Source organism: Littorina saxatilis, linkage group LG9 (assembly GCF_037325665.1).
Source record: "Littorina saxatilis isolate snail1 linkage group LG9, US_GU_Lsax_2.0, whole genome shotgun sequence".
Classification (NCBI taxonomy): domain Eukaryota; kingdom Metazoa; phylum Mollusca; class Gastropoda; order Littorinimorpha; family Littorinidae; genus Littorina; species Littorina saxatilis.
The window spans coordinates 36,467,835-36,479,900 of NC_090253.1; the positions used below are offsets into that span (position 1 = coordinate 36,467,835).

At 43.3% G+C, this 12,066-nt stretch overlaps 1 protein-coding gene across 1 annotated transcript in view; it reads left to right on the forward strand.

Annotated features, from left to right (window-relative positions):
• LOC138975937 (RIMS-binding protein 2-like) overlaps positions 1 to 12,066 on the forward strand; it is a 208,044-nt gene that overhangs the window by 152,408 nt on the left and 43,570 nt on the right. The window contains exons 5-9 of the mRNA XM_070348709.1: positions 2,637 to 2,759; positions 4,176 to 4,280; positions 6,228 to 6,278; positions 6,734 to 6,971; positions 7,162 to 7,257. The gene's annotated coding sequence lies outside the window, so the exon portion shown is untranslated. The remainder of the gene's footprint in view (positions 1 to 2,636; positions 2,760 to 4,175; positions 4,281 to 6,227; positions 6,279 to 6,733; positions 6,972 to 7,161; positions 7,258 to 12,066) is intronic.

The following is a 12,066-nucleotide window of genomic DNA, read 5'->3' on the forward strand; positions in this document are numbered from 1 at the left end:
GAGTTACTTTCGTGAGTGACACCTGTGTCATTCTGTCTGATTAATTCAGCAAGAAAGGTCCACTCTGCACATAATGCAGCCACGCTTTTGATTTCCAGTATGTGTCCAAGCGGAAGGTAGAGTAAAGTAGCCTCAAATCTTCATACTTGTTAAATCAAGTTCAGTGTGGTAAGCCTGGACAGACCTGTGATGGAGAACATGATTGCTTGAGATGACGAGAAGGACTGTACTTTCAAAGCCATCGTCTTGAAACCAACCCACCGATAAAAAGAAACCGGTCTGTGAGATCTTCATAAAAGGACAAGCTCTTGCTTCTCAAAGGTATGCTGACGAAGACAGTATATAAAACGTCAGTTTGTATCTTTTTTTGCTAGGCTGCTAGGATAATGGTCTGTTTCTCCTACCGTTGTCCGTACGGACAGAGAGTGATAGGTAAGACGGTAGCGACGGCAATGCTGTCCTATTAAGTCGTCTGCTGAGAGCGCTGTTCATTGCTGATTAACCGCGATTTTTGTGTGATTTTTATGTTTGATGTTGGCTTAGTTTTATGAGTTGGCTCCAAATGAGGGTTGCAGGAAAAATAGGTTTCTTGCGGGAGAATTTCAAAGGACTGGAGTGCTGGTAGGATTACAAAGCACTGTTGTTGTTCTTGTGGAAGCTGTTCTTGTTCTGGTTGTCTCCTACTCCTCCTTCATTTATCGTTTTCTTTCTTCTTCCCTTCCTTCTTCTTCGGAAAGAAGTCTGGTGCAATACATGCAGTAAGAGGACAGACGACTTTATAAATGGTCAATTGTTGTCTGTTTCTGATTTTTCATGCGCGAAATCTGTATTGCTTTTAGTTACAGCTGCAATCTGCAGCCAGTAAATGTATGCCACTGCCCTTTAGAGAATAGTGTCACAAAAAGTCATCTGCACCTAAATGGCGCAATCACACGTAGAGGCATGCAGGGCTAGCATGGCTGAAAATAGCGAGTGTTTCATCAAATAGACACAAGCCTTTCACAAGGTGTGGGGAGTGTGTCTGTGTGTGTTTCAGGCTTGGGACAAATTGTACTAGTGGAAACGAACATCAGTATGACATTAGTAGTGCCGTGGGAACCAGGGTTACTGGAATAGGGGAAAAAGAATTGGTGACATATAACTGTTCGCTGTCACAATTTGTTATAAGAGCAGTGATTTGATATAGCTATTGTAAGGTGGTAAGCTTAGCGATGTTTTCGTACGCTAGTAAGCATGGGAAGGGAAGATGTTATGTAGCCATACTTTTGTTTCGGGAAATGCCACTTCTCCCTCCCCCTCTCCCCCCTCTTACCACTGCACTACTAGTGAACTTATATATATATATCTCTCTCTCTCTCTCTCTCTCTCTCTCTCTCTCTCTCTCTCTCTCTCTCTCTCTCTCTCTCTCTCTCTCTCGGGCAACTGTGTTTATTTTCACCAATTGTGTGTGCTTTGGCTGGTCGTTTGATCGTGAGTGGGTGTATGAAAATCCCATTTGACTGAGGGTTTAATCAGTGTTCAAAAGACATCAGGCGGCATGTGCGTGTCAGAAATCCCATCCCATCTTCATAAATCTCACTTGTTTGGTTCTTCACTCATTTTGACGGCAACTGAGGACAACAGGATAAAAGGATGGCCATTTGCCTCCGAGGGTTTTACTCTGAGATGAACGTGAACTGCCACTCCAGAAATGAATAATTATATTGGGTTTTGTTTCCCTCCCCAGGTGAAGGACAACGTTAGCCTTTTTGTTGACCGTAGCACAACAAGTAAACGTTGTCCTAGCTCAAACTGGCGTTTCAACAATACAAACCGCCCGAGACCAACTTGTCCGTGTTTCTGTGTGTCTGTTTTTGTTGGAGGAAGGTTCCTAACTCCAGCCCCCCCCCCCCCCCCGCTCCTCCTCTCCCCGCCCTCCCCCCACCGTCCCTAGGCGGGGACTTGGTGTTGAATGTGCATGGCTTTGAAAAACAAAACAAACCAATTAACAAAGAAACAAAAAACTATTGTCTGTGACACAAGTGACGAGTTCCGCTCTGCCTCTGTAATTTATTGATGGACAAAAGCTTGAATCTCCCTTGGTAGTTTGGGGGGCAGCTGCTGCCGCTTGGAACGGCCTGGAAGGCACAGATTGTCTGAGCCACAGCTGATGAGTGTTTTTGTGTGTGTCCTTGTGTGGCATGGGGCGAAGGAAGCGCCACAGTGTCCAGTTGAGAGTTGGGCAGATTGGCGTTTATAAAGAGCACAAAATGTAAGCGCCAGAACTGCATGACCAGTGTCTATGTGTGTCTGTTGTGTTACAGGTACTATTGTTTTTTAACGTCTCTTCAACGGACATAGCTATGTGGCATTTTTTGTTACAGGTATACTAAGTCAAAGGAGACTTCAACCCCCGTTTTGACAGTGGGGCAAACTGGTCTTGGCTTGAAAAGAGCACATTGCCACAATGTTTTTTTATGTTTGTCACAGGTCAGCGAATACTTCAACACCATGCTGATGGTAGTGTACAAAAAAAAGTGTGAAGGGGAGGGGTGAGGTAAAGGCTCACCGTTTGCCGAGGTAGCACAAACTGGCCGTTTAAAAGTGCAAATGTCCTGCGTCACAACTGACCAGTGTGTGTGTGTGTGTGTTGACAGGTGAACGAGGAATGCAGCACGTTGCGAGTGACGCTAGCCGCTGCCCAGACTGACCGGGAGAGCGCCAAGGAACAGGTGTCCACGCTTCAGACCCGGGTCAAGAGCCTCGAGAACCTCGTCAGGGTAGGTGGCCTCGCTTCGTTTCTGGTGTAATCGGATTCTAATATTGTCTTGTTTCATTGATTTGAGTGGTTTATTCTGTTCTAGGTTTGATGTAGTCTGTCTGTTCTTTTCGAGTATGTTATTGTCTTCTTTTGTCTTGTCTTGTTTTGTCTTGACTTGTCCAGAGATGTGTATGTCGATACACATATGTGTCATGTCTTTTCTTGTCTTGTATTGTCTTGCTTTGCCTTGTCTTGCCTTGTCTTTTCTTGTATTGCCTTGCCTTGTCTTGTCTTGTCTTGTCTTGTCTTGTTTCTATTGTCTTGTCTTGTCTTGTCTTGTCTTGTCTTGTTTTGTTTTACCTTGTCTGGTTTAATTGATGAGGATGTGTTGTACTAGTGGATGGGAATTGGCTCAGCGACAAAGTTTCTTCGTGATATTTTAAGATGTTGGATCCACATTTCTATCTCTTCGAAACATTGTGTTTTTATTCTTCCCCGTTGACACTGTCTTGCATTATTTGTGTCAACCCAGCTACAGTCCCCGTCGCGATATAACCTTGAACGGTTGAAAACGACGTTAAACACCAAATAAAGAAAGAAAGCTACAGTCCGAGTGAGATAAAAACTACGGTATGGGGTGACGCATCCAGGTTTAAAGAAGCGACCATGATATGCCCCTCAGGGCTTACTATATTGGTGACTTGTGTAAATTTAGCACCACAGTTTTTCGGTTTTAATATTCTTTTTATGTGATGTTTTTTTATTTCTGGTTTCTGTCCAAATTATCTTGGAACTAATAAACTTCCGCATTGCGCCGCCGTCTTTTTTTTAATTCTAATTCTGCAAATAATTTTGAATACCATTTTCTGATCAAACTTGGCCATTGACTCTAGAAAAATAAAACAGTGGTACCTGTGTCTACACATGACAGGAAGACTTTCTTGAGAGGGATAGATTGATAAAAGTAACTGACTAGAGGAAACCGATGTGCCCACTTCTAGGATGTGTCGGATGGGGTCTGACACAACATTTCTAACGGGGTCTCCATTGTATTTGACAATTTCCTTTATTTGTTCCAAGTTATCGCTACGTAAACGCATCATAGTTTGACTGCGGGTAGCCGAGACCGACCGAAGTAACCGGATTTTGTTGTGGTGTGACTGCGAGAGTTCTTGTCTGTTTGTTTACGCCAGTTCACAGAATACCTCGCGCGATAAGTGACTGTAAGAATAATCTATAGTGTGTGTGTGTGTGTGTGTGTGTGTGTGTGTGTGTGTGTGTGTGTGTGTGTGTGTGTGTGTGTGTGTGTGTGTGTGTGTGTGTGTGTGTGTGAACATCACAAAAATAGCAATCAGTACGGTGTGTGGTATTGACAAGGCCTAACACCACAGGTATCACACTAAATACAATCAATATTGTGTGTGTTTTGTGACAGGATCTGCAGGAGTCTGCCGAGCAGCTCCAGAGCCTGGAACATGAGTACAAGGACGCTCTGTCTCAGCTGTCCGCCAAACAGAAGCAGATCGACCAGCTGCAGGAGGTCAGGCTGACTTGCTCTGCTCTCTTCTCTTCTACTATGTTCTGTTGTGCTGTAGAAATAAACAATCGTCTGACTCTCATAATTGTCATAAAACAGAAACCGATCGATCAGCTGCAAGGAGGTCATGGTGACTTTTTCTGCTTTGTTCTGTTCTGTTCTATTATGTTCTGTTGTGCCTCGGCAATACAATTCTCTCTGACTCACGGATGATTTCTCTGCTGATTGATTGAATATTACCGGAAGGCGACAGCAAGTTGGCGACAACCGAATGGCGACAACAGATATAATTTCAAACCTGGGAACCCATACGATTTCGCCGTATTTTGTACGCATGATTGTCGAGAATACGCTCAGTACGGTCAGTGGGAAAAAAATACGACGAGAAAAATTCCTAGACTACTTTTCTTCACAAGCCCATCCTGAAGCCGATCCAGTATTTTGGCACATGATTACGTCACTATATTAGCCGCCGTCGAAAAAAATATAATCGGATCGTGTCATTCAATCAAAACAACCAGGCAAACGAAAGTACGGTATTTGGCGAAATCGGCTCCGAGAATAAACAAGTGAAACAGAGAAGAAAAGTGAAAAAGTTTGAAGAAAAATAGCACACACACACAATTTGTAACCAACACACACATGTAGTCCCGCCCGGAATAAGCTTTTTTGGGATGATTTACGACTTTTGCGCACATTTCGAGCAGACGAAAACACAACATGGCGGCTCTCGCTCCTCCAACTATCGCGAGACACAAAAAAACTAAATCTCGCGCGCGCGAGATCCTGATACATCCGGTTTCTCTGTACGCTTGTCACGACGACTTGTTGACAAACGAAGATTCGCGAAAGAAAGAGAAAAGCGCCGAGCCTTGAGTAGAGAGCTAATAAAGTACCGGTAATCGCTAATCGAGCGAAATGAAAATCCGCGGCGACTTCCATTAGGTGAATGCTATTCAAGTTTAGGTAACGTTTTAGCCGCATCTTTTTATAAGCCGCAATGCGATTTTTTTTTTTAAGTCGCGGCTTGTAGTCCGTCAAATACGGTACAGTTTTTGTCAGTAAAAATTGAAAAAAGCATTTGTTTTAAATGTATAGGTAAACTTTAATTAACGGTGTGACGGACGCGCATGAGGCATGTTTTAATCATGGATGTGCAAACGCTGTGTGGAGTACGCTCATTTTTTGAAAATACACCAAGTTTGTTTGAGAATACTCAAAGTGCAAAACAGGGGTTCCCAGGTCTGGATATTCGATAAAATGAAATTAAAAAATAATCGAGCCGTCGGAGGCGCCTCCATCAGATGTAGGTCAGATGGTATCCACAGATGTGTTTCTCATTTTTTGGGATAACATGTCTTTGATTACGTCACATCCGCGTTCAAAAAAGTTGAAGCGGCACTGTGGCGACCGCATTTTTTTTAAATCATATTAATTGAAATGTTGGTCTAACTTTCTTAAACCCGGTCCGGACTATGATATTGTATATCAACTTGAAAATGTCAAAATTGTCAAATCAAATGGTGAATAAAAGTTTTCTTGAAATTGCAATGTGCAATAACAGACACAAAAGCGGTCCCATTGCATACTATATTTTTTATGAATCCAAAAATGTATATAACGTATGTTATGTTTGAAATGGTATTACCCTCAAAAACAAATGTGTTTTATGCAAATTAGGACCTCTTTGTGCATGATATCGGTCACCCGGTTCCGGTCAGCCAGAACTTAGTCTCCTTGAAGACTTTTTAGTTCAGTGTTGATGGTCGACAGATTGACCAACTATTTCGATATTGCTTTGCGCGATTTTTTGTTTAAGTTTATTCTGTGTGTGTTCATGCTTATTAGATTTTTAGGTCTTTGTTCGTGAAAAAAACCTGTCATTATAAAGAGATACACCTACTAAAAGTTGTAGTGTTTTGTCTCATGTGTTGTTTCTCATTGTTTCAGGCTCAGAATGAAAGCAAAACAGAGCACCAGAGGTCTTTAACAGAGCTTCAGGTATTACACGTTGTGTTTTGAGAAAGAAGAGAAAGTGTGCGAGAGGTTGTGAGAGAAAAGTTGGGAGAGAGAGCGATGATGATGATGATGATGATGATGATGATGATGATGATGATGATGATGATGATGATGATGATGATGATGATGGAACTCTATTTTACAAAGATAGAGGTTTAAGGCTACGCCTTTTCTTACAACCTGACCTTACAGAGAGTGAAAGAGAGAGGGAGAGAGAGAGAAGCCGAGAGAGAGAGAGAAGCCGAGAGAGAGAGAGAGAGAAAGAGAGAGAGAGAAGGAGAAAGAGAGAGATGTAAAAGATTTGATGTCCTTTAATGTTGGTATAACATAAAAGGGTTTGTTTTCGATGAGCATGGTTTCAAGTTGTCAGAATTGTTTGTGTTCTGGTATTCTTCATCACAAGCTGATTCTGTAAATTCTCTCCAACCCATGTTCAGACCAAGATCAAGGAGCTAGAAGGCAAATGCCAGCAACAAGAGAGGCGACAGGAAGCCCTCAACAGCGAGGTGCAGACCCTCAGAGAGCTCAAGCACGACCAGGACCTCCTCCTCTCCAAGCAACACAACCAGGGCTCGTCTTCAAGGCGACAAGGGTCCCCCTCCACCCCAGCGGGCATTCCCCCCTCCGATTCAGCTGACTCCGGTCTTCCCGCCTCCGGCGCCAACAGCGATGAGGGTGAGTGACGTCATAGAGGAACGCCCTATTTTCGTTATTTATATAAAAAAAAAACTAGACCGGGTGTAATTGTAAGGGTCCTCCTAGAAGGTGACGTTTTATAGACGGGTAGGGTTGGTTTGTTTGCTAGACGTGTACAACATTAGAAAACCCCGACATTTGCAAACAAACGTGACTGTGTTTGATCCAGGTGTGAGTCACAGCGGTCCGGGGAAGGGCACTGACAGTAACCCTGCCCTTGACATCTCCACCGCTCCTGATTCGTCCACAAAGTCACATGACACAGGTTAGACACGCCCCTTTACCTTTTAGCTCCTGCAAATGTTTGTTTCTTGTCAAGATTTGCTCGTCGTCTTCGTTTTTGTCTTTTTTGTCTCTAACTCTTTGTGCTTTATCTCCGTCTTCTTTCCTTTACTTCTGTCTTTCTTTTTACATTTAGTCAAGTTTTGACTAAATGTTTTAACATAGAGGGGGAATCGAAACGAGGGTCGTGGTGTATGTGTGTCTGTGTGTGTGTGTGTAGAGCGATTCAGAGTACTTGACTAAATGTTTTAACATAGAGGGGGAATCGAAACGAGGGTCGTGTTGTATGTGTGTCTGTGTGTGTGTGTGTGTAGAGCGATTCAGAGTAAACTACTGGACCGATCTTTATGAAATTTTAGATGAGAGTTCCCGGGCATGATATCCCTAGACGTTTTTTTCATTTTTTCGATAAATGTCTTTGATGACGTCATATCCGGCTTTTTGTAAAAGTTGAGGCGGCACTGTCACACCCTCATTTTTTAATAAAATTGATTGAAATTTTGGCCAAGCAATCTTCGACGAAGGCCGGACTTTGGTATTGCATTTCAGCTTAGAGGCTTAAAAATTAATTAATGACTTTGGTCATTACAAACCTGAAAATTGTAATGAACATTTTTTTTTTAAATGATCCAAAATGACGTTCATCTTATTCTTCATCATTTTCTGATTCCCAAAACATATAAATATGTTATATTTGGATTAAAACAATCTGAAAATAAATATATAAAAATTATGATTAAAATTAAATTTCCGAAATCGATTTAAAAACAATTTAATCTTATTCCTTGTCGGTTCCTGATTCCAAAAACATATAGATATGATATGTTTGGATTAAGAACACGCTCAGAAAGTTAAAAACGAAGAGAGGCACAGAAAAGCGTGCTATGCAGCACAGCGAAACCACTACCGCGCTAAACAGGCTTGTCAGTTTCACTCCGTTTTGCACAAGCGGCGGACTACGGTCATTGTGAAAAAATGCAGTGCGTTCAGTTTCATTCTGTGAGTTCCACAGCTTGACTAAATGTAGTAATTTTGCCTTACGCGACTTGTTTTGTTTACTCATCTTTTACGTGAAAGAAATCTTTCCTCTTTCGATCACACCTTCTATTTTAGACATTCTTTCTCCCCCCCCCCCCTCTCTCTCTCTCTGTCTCTGTCTCTCTGTCTCTGTCTCTCTCTCTCTCTCTCTCTCTCTCTCTCTCTCTCTCTCTCTCTCTCTCTCTCTCTCTCTCTCTCTCTCTCTCTCTCTCTCTCTCTCTCTCTCTCTGTTTCAACAAGTAATGATGTAGGCATTGAACGCGTTTTAACAATGTGCGCTTCCTATAAACGATCGTTGTTTCCATGATTATTTATTGACAATTTTCCTCACAGTCTACTGAAAGCATCAAACGCACCAATGCGGAAAAGAACGCACGGGGCAATTGAGGCTCATATTGGTTACAGCATTCTCTCATAATGTCAACCAATGCAGCCTTCCGTTTGCTCACCACTCTCAGAAAAGAAATCCATGTTGCAGCCCAAAAGCCGAGTAATCGAAACCGTTATGAATATCCCACTAGAGGATTCCATCGATACCTAATTTCCTCAGTATCGATAATTGTGTGAATGTGTGTGTGTGTGTGTGTGTGTGTGTGTGTGCGCGCGCGGGCGCGTAGGAGTTTGATTTTTTTCGGAATACTCCTACTTATGCACACACAAGCACGCACATAAACATGCACGAATGCACCCACGCACTTACACATGCTGACGCACGCACGCACTCATGCACGCACACGCACACACACACACACACACACACACACACACACACACACACACACACACACACACAGATACAAAGAGAATAAAGCAAATTTCAGGTAATTTTCTCCAATGGAAAGTGATGCACGCAAAACAGGAAACAAACGAAGAAGGGATATGATTGCATCCAACTTATTTATACCGCAGGAATCACTTAAGGCTCTGAATTTGATCGTTTTAAAAGATGGCAAATGGACTGATGTAATTGATTGTCGATGATTACGGTCGAATCGTGTTTACTTTAAATAACAATTTTTCCGTACGTGGGCGATATAAAAAGAAGGAAACCCGAGATAGAATCAAAATGAAAGGAAATGTGTTATTTTATCTGTATTGCAGACACTAATGGAGGTTAGAAAGGGAGAGTTTTTGTGAGCGGAGATACTAGGCGAGGGGGCTAGTTGTTCGAGGAAGGAAGAAAGGAAGAAATAAATGGCAATATTTTGATCGAACCTTTTCTTGCTGGTTCTATTTGTGTGGCCGACGTCACGTAGTTGGAAGCTGGTGCTCGTATAGGTTTTTAGCCTGACTTTTAAAAAAAAAATGATAAAGAATTGTGTGTTCGTTTGGAGAATGTATTTTGCGCGTTTAAGCTACACAAGATTTTATTTGTGTTGAGAGAGTGTAATGATGCTTTGGCCTTACAGACGTAGAAAAGACGGCAAATCGGAGCTAAGTGGACGCCGAGGGCGATGTCGAACCGTAGCAATATTTCAAATTGTGAACCCGTCTTACCCTCTAGTATTTCATGCTCGCAGTCTGCTCCTCCATCCCCACCCCCTCCTTTTTTCATCACGCATCACGGCCCTCCCACCTATGCATATTTGCGATAATTAGCAGTTTGAACATATTCTTCAATTCATTCTCCCAAACCTCATAATACAAGACTGTATTGTATTGTAAATCGAACTTGACTTATGTAAAAAAAAAACTAAAAAAAACCAAAGGTTTCGGCGATGAAGACTCGTTGTACCAAAACGCTTCCCTGGACCACCATCACCACCACCAGCAACAACAGCAGCAGCAACAGCAGAAACGACAGCAAAAACATCGCCGTCAGTACAACCAGCAAAACGACAAGCTTCAGGACTGTGGCGACCCAGAGCTGAACGAAATCGCCAGTCAGTACAACGAGCAAAACGACAAGCTTCAGGACTGTGGCGACCCAGAGCTGAACGAAATCGCCAGTCAGTACAACCAACAAAACGACAAGCTTCAGGACTGTGGCGACCCAGAGCTGAACGAAATCGCCAGTCAGTACAACCAGCAAAACGACAAGCTTCAGGACTGTGGCGACCCAGAGCTGAACGAAATCGCCTGTCAGTACAACCAGCAAAACGACAAGCTTCAGGACTGTGGCGACCCAGAGCTGAACGAAATCGCCAGCAAGCTCAGACTTCTGGCTGCTGCTGAATCGGACGATGATTCGCTGGAAGGTGACCACGTGATACTAACTGCACGTGCGGTGTGCTTGAAGCTAGCTAGCATGCAGCCCTTTAAATTCACTTCCGGTGCCCCTTTTGAGAATTAACGAAATTGAACGTGTTGTTTGTTTGCTATAACGGCCGTCGATGAGTTAACCCCTTTTTCTGCACTGTCAAGGCGGACTTAAATGAATGTAAACTTGGCCAAACAATTATTGCAACAAATTTCAAACCCAAATTAAAGCATTAATCCCCGTGTCATTTCATTAAAACTTTATATGCCAGAGAAGGCCGTTCACTTAACCTTCAGGATCACCATTTGGATTAAATATTTCTTTTACAGGGATCACGTGACCGCCGCCCAAGTAAGGGTACCGTCAAAAGCGACCAGACAAAAACGGAAGAGCCGAATGAAAAATCGACACAAAATCACAATAGGCAAAACTTTGCAACTTTGACATACGAGAAGAAAGTCAAACCATTTATCTACCCTACACAGATTGTTTTGTTTTGCTACCTTACGTATTTCGCGTGCTATGCTATTCCTACTAATGCAGGTGTCGATCTGTCTGTGGTCTGCTAAATGTTGTCCTCGTAAATCTTATGGAGAGGACAAAACTGTGGCCGCGATTGTGTCAGTATGTTGGTTAAGAGTAAGGGTGAGATAGGGTGAACGGGAGAGACAAAGTGGAACGTGTCGTTATCCACATGCGGGGACCTAATGGAATGGCACGGCAGGACCTCTCCGCCCCCCGCCCCCCCCCCCCCACCCCGAGTTCTCCCTTCTCTTCCGTCGCCACCACCTTCCTTCAAAACTCTACCCCTGCCCCTGCATCATACGCTTTGTGATCTGTCTGTCTGTCTGTCTCTCTGTCTGTCTGTCTCTCTCTCTCTCTCTCTCTCTCTCTCTCTCTCTCTCTCTCTCTCTCTCTCCAGCAAGAACACACTCTCTCTCTCTCTCTCTCTCTCTCTCTCTCTTTAAAAAAAATAAAGAATTGTCATTCTCTTTCTCTCTCTCTCTCTCTCTCTCTCTCTCTCTCTCTCTCTCTCTCTCTCTCTCACACACACACACGTATATACACACACACACACTTACATACACTCACACCATTACACCCCCCGCCCCCATACACACACACAAACACCCCTGCCTGACGTCTGCTTTCAGATGCAGTAATTGAGATAAAATCGACGAAACCACGTGCATTTAAAAGATAAGACAGGACAACCCAGCTAGGTACATTAGTAAGTGCGAAAAATGATACTCCCCATGCAAGGAAGGAGCCATTTGCACAAACACAGCCTAATGGCAAAGGCTCTGTCCGTTGCATCTCTGACCTCGTTTGCCTCTGTATGCTGTACACTGCTAGATTGATTCAAAAGTTAAGCAACTTTTGTTGTTGTGTATGTGCGTGTGTTTGTGTGTGTGTGTGGGGGGGAGATTCTCGGGGGGGGGGGGGGGTTGGAGGAACAGAGGGAGGGAGGGACAGAGGGAGGGGCCAAGTAGACCCTTTACAGGAAACTTTCCGTTTTTCAAAACATTAACAGAAAAGAGTTCCCAAAATGGA